The 8,534-nt window shown below is 37.1% G+C and overlaps 1 protein-coding gene across 1 annotated transcript in view; it reads right to left on the reverse strand.

Moving 5' to 3' along the window:
• Window positions 1–5,340, reverse strand: part of LOC139119137 (long-chain fatty acid transport protein 2-like) — a 103,710-nt gene extending 98,370 nt beyond the window's left edge. Inside the window, exon 1 of the mRNA XM_070682790.1 lies at window positions 5,268–5,340. The gene's annotated coding sequence lies outside the window, so the exon portion shown is untranslated. The remainder of the gene's footprint in view (window positions 1–5,267) is intronic.
• Between the last annotated feature and the right edge of the window lie 3,194 nt (window positions 5,341–8,534).

An 8,534-nucleotide genomic window follows, 5' to 3' on the forward strand; every position in this document is an offset into this window, starting at 1 on the left:
AAAGTGCAGTTCCATGATAACAAATATATAAACAAAGACACCGAACAAAAATGAACAAATTTTGGAAAACATACGCATATATTTATTAGTACGCATAGTAAGATAGGAAGGTTGAATTCCCCAATTACAAATGAGGAAATCGATAGAGCGATACGTAAACTTAAGAATGGTAAATCAGCTGGACCAGATGGCATTTTAGGTGATTTTTTAAATCCACTAGTCATTTTCTCATTCCATATTTAAATGTTTTGTTTAACAGACTTTTTGATTTAAGTATTTTTCCACAAGACTGGTCGAGAGCAATTATTGTTCCTCTTTACAAAAGTGGTTCACCAAATTGTCCAGAAAACTATCGAGGAATTTCTTTGTTAAGTATATTTAGTAAAATTTTTACATCTATTTTAAATAGCCGTCTTACATTTTGGGCAGATGCATTGGGTAAGATTGATGAAACACAAGCTGGGTTCCGTAGTGGATATTCAACTGTAGACAATATATTTATTTTACAGTCTATTATACAGAAATATTTATCAAGAAAGCGTGGCAAATTTTACTGTGCTTTTGTTGATTTCTCTAAAGCATTTGACACCGTGGAGCGACAAAGGTTATGGTATATTATTCTAAAAGGTGGTGTCAAAGGAAAGATGTTCAAAATGTTACACGCTATTTATGGGGATGTAAAATCGTGTGTACGAACAAATAATACGTGTAAAGATTATTTTGATTGTGCCATCGGTGTTAGGCAGGGATGTATGCTCAGTCCTTTTTTATTCTCCTTTTTCATAAACGAATTTACTAGTGAAGACCAAAATAGTGGATATCGTGGCATACAACTTTTCCCTGATTTAGTTGAGATTCTATGCTTGTTATTTGCAGATGATGTAGTTCTTTTCTCAGATACTATCATTGGTTTACAGCGTCTTTTAAACTGTTTAAATTCTTATTGTAGTAGATGGAAAATGTCTGTAAATTTAGAGAAGACAAAAATTGTTGTTTTCAAAGCTGGTGGCTATCTGTCAAAGGCCGAAAAATGGTTTTTCAATGGACAAAAAGTCGATGTTATTTCTTACTATAAATATTTAGGTATTATGTTTTCCTGTAGATTATTATGGTCAATGGTTACAAAACACTTGCACAGCAAGCTAAAAAAGCATTTATGGGTATTTCAAGAGCAAGTAAAAAGACGGTGTATTTTCCTTTGATGTATTTTTTAAAATTTTTGATACAATGGTATTACCGATTTTAATGTATGGCTCTGAAGTGTGGGGATACGCACAATATGAAAATTTGGAAAGAGTCCAATACTTTGCATGCAGAACCTTGCTAGGAATTTCTTGCAATGCCCCCAATGTAGCAGTTTTAGGTGAGTGTGGGCGGTTTCCGATATATTTCCACACGGCCAAACGATGTATTAAATATTGGGTAAAACTTTTAAAAATGCCAAAGAATAGATACCCAAAGAAATGTTATGTAATGCTTTATCACATTGACAAATCAGGTGTTAGGTCGAAACCCACATGGATTCAACATGTCAAATATTTATTGTCTTTATGCAATTTACAAGACGTGTGGGATCGACAAGAAGTCGTAGATGAGAAGAGCTTTATGAATACTTTTATTGAAAATTTTAAGCGTTATTTGTTTTGTAAATGGCAGAGTGAGATTTGTTCTCTTGACAAACTTATTTGTTATCGAGAATTTAAGTCCTCTCTCGAACCAGAAAAATATCTTTCTGTTGTTAAAATCAATATTCACATGAAGATGTTGGCTCGTCTACGTTGCTCCTCCCATTGTTTAAGAATCGAGATAGGTAGAAGACAAAATATCGATAGAATAGAACGAATTTGTATACTGTGTGAGAGAAATGAGATTGAAAATGAGTATCATTTTGTCCTACTTTGCCCCTTTTTTGACAACATAAGAAATAAATACATTCCACCGTTTTACTTCAATCCACCATCTGAAAGAAAATTTTATCTTTTAATGTCTTCAGAGGACACTTCTACACTACAGCGTTTAGCAGCATTTGTATTTCATGCGATGACATTAAGAAAAGAGATATATGATAGCTAAATTATTAAGTACTTTGTCAGATTGCTTTTCCTGTCAGTTTTTGTAGAGTTTAATTTATTGTGAAGTGTATTGGGCCGATGGCCTAGAATCACAAAATAAAGACCACCATATATAGTTACCTTCCTACCTGGCTAGCTACCTGACTAACCACCTGTGTACCAAACCACCCGTCCACCCATCCACCCATCACCTACCTACCTACCTACCTACCTACCTACCGACCTACCGACCTATACCAACCCACCTACCCTACACCCACCACCAACTTACCTACCTACCTACCTACAGCCATCCACCCACTTACCTACCTACCTACCTGCCTGCCAGCCTGCCTGCCTGCCTGTGTCCCTCCCTCCCTATCTACATAGGGCTTTTCATGACAAATTTGGGAAATTTTAGGTTTTCAATAGCATGTTCAAATTTTCCTTACAAATCGGGACATGTTTTCTGTCATCAGGGTTTTTACTGAAGTAAAGTAAACCCAAATTTATAGTTAAGGAGGAATATTTTCGTTAAGACATGAGCTGTTCAGGCGACACACACCCATACACCTTTCTAGAAGGTACCGCCATGGGCATATTTAAACGCACTTGGGCAGCTTTCACTTTTTTTAGCCTCAGTTGGATCAACAAATACATCTTGTGCCTCTGCATTGAAATACAGGTACCCCTACACACTCCTAAAGTTTGATGACCCCCTAAGACGATGATAAAAATCGATGATGATGACACGGCATTGCTGGAGAATATTTTCTATATTTCGATATTTCTTTTTTTTTTCATTATTTTTTTTATTTTTGTAATTGCTACCTGTACAGTAACTTTAGACATTTTTCTGGTGCTGCAGCTGTTTTTCTATATGCAGTCTTAATCTACTTACTAAAGCATTTTGAAATACCCCCTATTTTTTCAATGCCACCACTGAGTTTGTCTTACGCATTGTTGAAAACAAAATTCAAGTGTGGACCTAAATTTGATTATTAATACTAACAATGAAGGACAGACTGAAGGCAATGTCAACAAGCTGAGTACTTGGTATAGTTCAACATGCCGTGGGAAAGACACCCCGACATTGTTTCTGGCACATGCCAAAAACCCTTGAAAATAATTGTCAAGAAGTACACTTACTAGGTCTTCAATACAAATATGTTGCGATGGGGAGTTTCAGTACCGTGGGTGCACAACTGGGGGATTACTGATGATCCAGTAATTTGCATAAACTGGGCGGATGTTTTGAATTCTCATAGCATCGCTTTGACCGTACGATAAATTTGAATAATCATGATGGGCACTCTCGAGACATGCGCAAAGAGGGGTCAAATGTTCGTACAGGGAACACACTTTGAAACATATACGTTCTCTGACAATAAACGGCACATTTTTTCAGTTTATTTTCGACTCATCAGTAGCATGGCTTTTTTACAGTCGCATAGATTTACAATAATCCGGCTTTTATAGGGGAAATTCCTGTTTAACAGAGCAAGAAATGTCTGACTTATTTGATATCAGGCCATCTCGAGACCGAAAGTGACTACAGCTGGCATAACGGGATTGCCTCCGAACGAATTTAGTTTAGCAAACGTGTGCGCATTATCACCATTAAACTTTAAACTATCAAAGTAGAGATTAGATTCGGAATGGGGTTGGTTTTATTTATAAATAACTCTTGTCAAGCATAATTAAACGTAGTGTCACAACAGTCTGATTAAAATCAGATCTAGTGAACAGCGACGTTTATACCTACGCGGTATTCTCATTCCAGACCCGCGCCCACACAAAAATTTACCACTTTGGGATTATGGCCTATGGACAAGTTTTATTGTTCCCAATGTTTTTCCTCAAACATTGGGTTAGTCCGATGTACTTGACACCTTTCGGGAAACTTGTACCTGGTTGGTCGAAAGGGCTCTTCCAATAATTTTGTATGGCCCCCGTGCTTGTGAGGTGTTAAACTTCCTTTCGCCAGTAACAAAGTCTCAGCTACAAACAACATGAAATTCATCAAGGACTTATCATCGCTCAAACTAACAAACGCCGAAATAATAACAGTAGACAAAGGCCTAAAATTCATTCCGACACCAACATAACCGAACAGAATAAAACTACTTCAGGATTTCAACAAATATAGTCGTAAAATGAGACTTCGCTACATCATGAGACGTAAACAATCGCAACAACACCCATTCAAAGAAAAATCAAAGTGGACTCCCCGAACAACAGAAAACACAGAACTTGAAAGTTATCTGAAAGTTACTTAACTCGCAGTTCTAGAGATATCCTTTCAATCAAGGAAACAAAACATGTCGCGTGCCTGAAGAATCGCGATAAACAAGCTTGCAAACAACCATAAAACCCAGACAAGGGTCGGATATCGTCATCGTCAACACAAAAGATTATGCAACACTGGGTATTATACACAACTCTATAGACAGTGACGACACAGAACAAACAGCAAATTAAGGAAAGAATCTACACTGTGACTGATGAGAAACCACACTCGGGTTTCGAAACGCAAGCGTCAAAAGGCCACTCTATCAACTTTAACTTTTCCCACACAAACAAAACATTACCGTACACACTAATCAAAACTTCCCTACATATATCCAAAGCGAAATAAACAGTATATTAACACGAACAATCGGATAAGAATGTAGAAAGACATATCCAAAACGAATCAAACACAAACTCGACACAAAAACATTTTGGATAGTAAGGTAGGGAGCCTCTTTAACATTTTTTACATACGACCTGGCGCTGTTGGTAAATTCTAGTCGGGTGGAAACCGTATAATTGGAACAGCCGATCGTTTGCGAAGACGACAAAAAGATGTTAAGCATAACCCACATATCTTCCATTAAAGTAGAAACCTAAAATATGCATAACTAATAGACGGGGTGCAGAACGTCGTCGCCTCTCACTAGTGAGAGGCGACAGCCAGAGATACTGCGAAAGTATAGACGTCGCCGTACTCTACATCTTATTGTAACCATATTAGAGCCACAAGTACTTATTTACCCATAACGCGTTCAGTCATACCCTGTAGCGTCTGCTCGCTCAGTGTTATGAAACGAAACTTTATAGTATACTTACAACTAACAGTCACGTGAATGCTATTTCCATGTGTTTGAATAAACGATAAAATCGACAACAAGACAGTGACACATATAAATAAACATAACCATATACTATACTTACGGCCCTTTCCGCCCAAGGTGTACGTGAGCAGACATATGTAAGGTGAACATCTGACAAAACCGGGTTCAAACTCCAACACCCAAGCCGAGTCTGACCTAGAAAACCCCACCTAGTAGAACCCTTTAAGTTAGCAATCAAAAACAAACTCATTTCGGCCCTCACGCAGCGTTCCGTAAAATACTAAACCCCTATAAAAACAACAACAACAGACTAACCATCGCACTGAGCAACAACGAGCGCTTGTAAATACCATAGAGGTCTCTGATACCTCTATGTATACACTCTGATTTTCACTGGCCGTCAGTTTGACTTCACTTCTTCAATATTCTAATTAATGGCCAGGTTAAAGGTGAAGGAAGAGCTAGTTATTCTACAATAGTACCAGAAAAAAGTATCAGTGTATCGCGTTTGGCTTCGCTAATATAAGTTGTTTTCCCAGGGTGTATAGCATCTGGCTGTATAGCATTTGTGAATCATGGGGTCATGTGCAACGAGGGGGGCCTCTTCAGCTTGTAGCACAATATTCCTGAAAATCATACAAGTAATCCTAGTGTCTAGAGCTCAGTCCGCGATAAATCCGGCTTTCATCGGATGTTGTGAAACATTTACTGCTTTGTTGCCACTCCTGAGTCCGGGTTAGTGTCCTTAGCGAATAGTTCTCTTGACATCTTTTTTCGTAACATGAACGTGTTTACGACGCAGAACTTTGCCAATCTAGGGAGAAACGGAGTCTTTTCGTGTGATACAATGCCTTTGAATATTAAGGAAACGATAGAGGATACTGATCATAAAAGAATCAATAGCCTAAATGTGTGAAATTTATTATTTAGTATGTGCTATCATAGGATACTGTAGTCATTATTCGTCTTTAAGTGATGGATTTAATTAATACATGTCACGGATTAAACTTTTTTCATCATACAAGCCTTACCTATGTCGCGTTTGTGCATATTACTTAACCCTTGCTACCTCTGCATAGTATTTAAATATAACAGTTTATATATCTCAAAGTGACATTGCAGCCGGTATTGTTCCTGCCTGAGAGAATTCAAATTCATTTTCTCTCCTTGTATGGCGAATTGCTCAGGAAACTGTAGCGAAGAAAATGTGCAATACGACAAACTGAAATCACTTTTGGCGTGACATCTAAAACTTGTAGGATGATATGTTTACTGGGAAGGCCAAATGGTGTACTTTTTTTCCTTTCAGATAATTTAAATGAATGTCGGAACATATTTCTTTTCACAGACAACCAGGTACTGTACAGCAATGTTTCAAGTTCATACTGAAAACATTGGAGACGTTGAACAATTAGAATTTGATCAATTATATCATCTTGTCCACGTTACAATTACATTTGCGAAATTGAATTTAATTGAAATCGGTTTCTCCATAGATTTAAGAATGGGTATAGTAGCCGTCTTGTGAACTTCAAACTTCTGTAATTTTAAGAGTGTTTTTGCAGCTTAAGTTTGCAAGGTAAACACTGTTTATGTTAATGATTAGTACGAGGAATGTTATAAATTTCCTTGAAGTTTAAGGAAAATTAAAAGGTTTCTGTTTTGAGACCCATACTACTTTACGTCAAGTGGAAAGTTATCGGAGAGTCAAGTACCTCTGAAAACACGAAAAAGTTTATTGTGGCTGTGTAAATTGTATAAAATCTTGCCACTTGAGTTTAGCGGCGAAGTTTCGAAAAAAAGATTGTGTTCTGTTCCTGAATTACAGCAGGGTTTCATATCAATGCGGACACTATAATAATTCATTTGCCAGCAAATTATGAAATCATTACGGTAGAAATAAGTCGCTTAGTTCGCTTGTGGGGGTAGGAATGGTGTTTCTTTGCAGCAATTTTATTTTTCAATTTCATCACAGTATTACCTTCATAACGAGTCACAGAAAGCATTCAGTTTGAAAAGATAGATTTGCAATTCGACCAACTCATCTACATTTTGTTTAAATATTTTCCCCCATATCATCCCCCCCTGATCTCATGCAGTTGCAAAACAATTTGTTATTATTTATATCCACGTAAAAAACTGTATGATAATTCATATACGAATTAGCAGATTAACTTGTTAGAATCAAAATCTCTTTTGAGCTATATGTTCCCATTTTAAAACATTCAGCTGCACAAATCCCATTGACAGGCGTTAGATCAATGTCAGCTTCTTAGTGGATCATCTTTTCAAATAGCAAGCCCATTCACTTGCTTCAGGACAACGATCTTTGCAAAAACGTTACAAATCCAAGCTCAAGGAAATTGAGATGCTAGTATCCAAACTCAAAGGTCAGCACTATTTTTCACCCCGACTATCTTCGTGGCTAACGAACCGGCCCGAAAATGAATTTGTGGTCTTGTACGATATCCACCTCAAGTTTCTGACAAATGTTCAGTGTATAGCATGACGATCTGTATCTTTGCAATCTATGATTTTATTTATCTCGAGACGAGAAATCATTTATCAAGGATATATGTAAACTCGTTCTTCGTATAAGAATGTGTGCCAAGATTAACGTGTTCTATTTTTGTACTCATAGAAACACGATTTACATCTAATACATATTAATCAAAGATTAAAAATGCCAGCACAAAATTGTAGGGTCTAAATGCACCACAGTTGTATATTTTGATGACCTGATGACGAAACTACGTTGAATTTGTCTTTTTTCATTAAGATACGTCGAAAAAATGTGTGATTCAACGATATATGACATTGCGTTTACCTAATTTGGCAGACGCAACGGGGTATGTTTAAGTAAGTTTAGTATTATGTAAGTACGGAAGAAAGAAGTTCGGGAAGGAAGGAAATAAGTAAGTCAATAGGAAGTTAAACAATCTTTGCAATTCTTTTCAAAAATAAGGTCCATCGATTTTCTTCATGTCTCAGTAAATCTTTGTCGCACGCTTGAGTTTCACAATGGTAGCCTGTGATCGCTTTTTATTTACAGGTAACGATAATTAAGACTCTGCTAAACCCGAGCAACTAGCACGAATAACATTTACGTCATTATATATGGCGTGAAATTTTTCCCAACTCTTGCGGCACTTATCTGAATATGTAGACACATTATACACAACTTGTCAATAGACACATTGTCTCGACAACAATGAAATGTAGAAGTGCGTTACCAGGAACGGTTACTCCATACACATTCGCTTCTTGCACTCCTTCGTGTGACGTCAGCACTTGAGATACCTCGGTGGTTGATACCCTCTCGCCTTGCCAACTTGTACCACAGTTAAACAATAGTTCAACTTTCTCT

This window comes from Ptychodera flava, chromosome 19 (assembly GCF_041260155.1).
Source record: "Ptychodera flava strain L36383 chromosome 19, AS_Pfla_20210202, whole genome shotgun sequence".
Classification (NCBI taxonomy): Eukaryota; Metazoa; Hemichordata; class Enteropneusta; family Ptychoderidae; genus Ptychodera; species Ptychodera flava.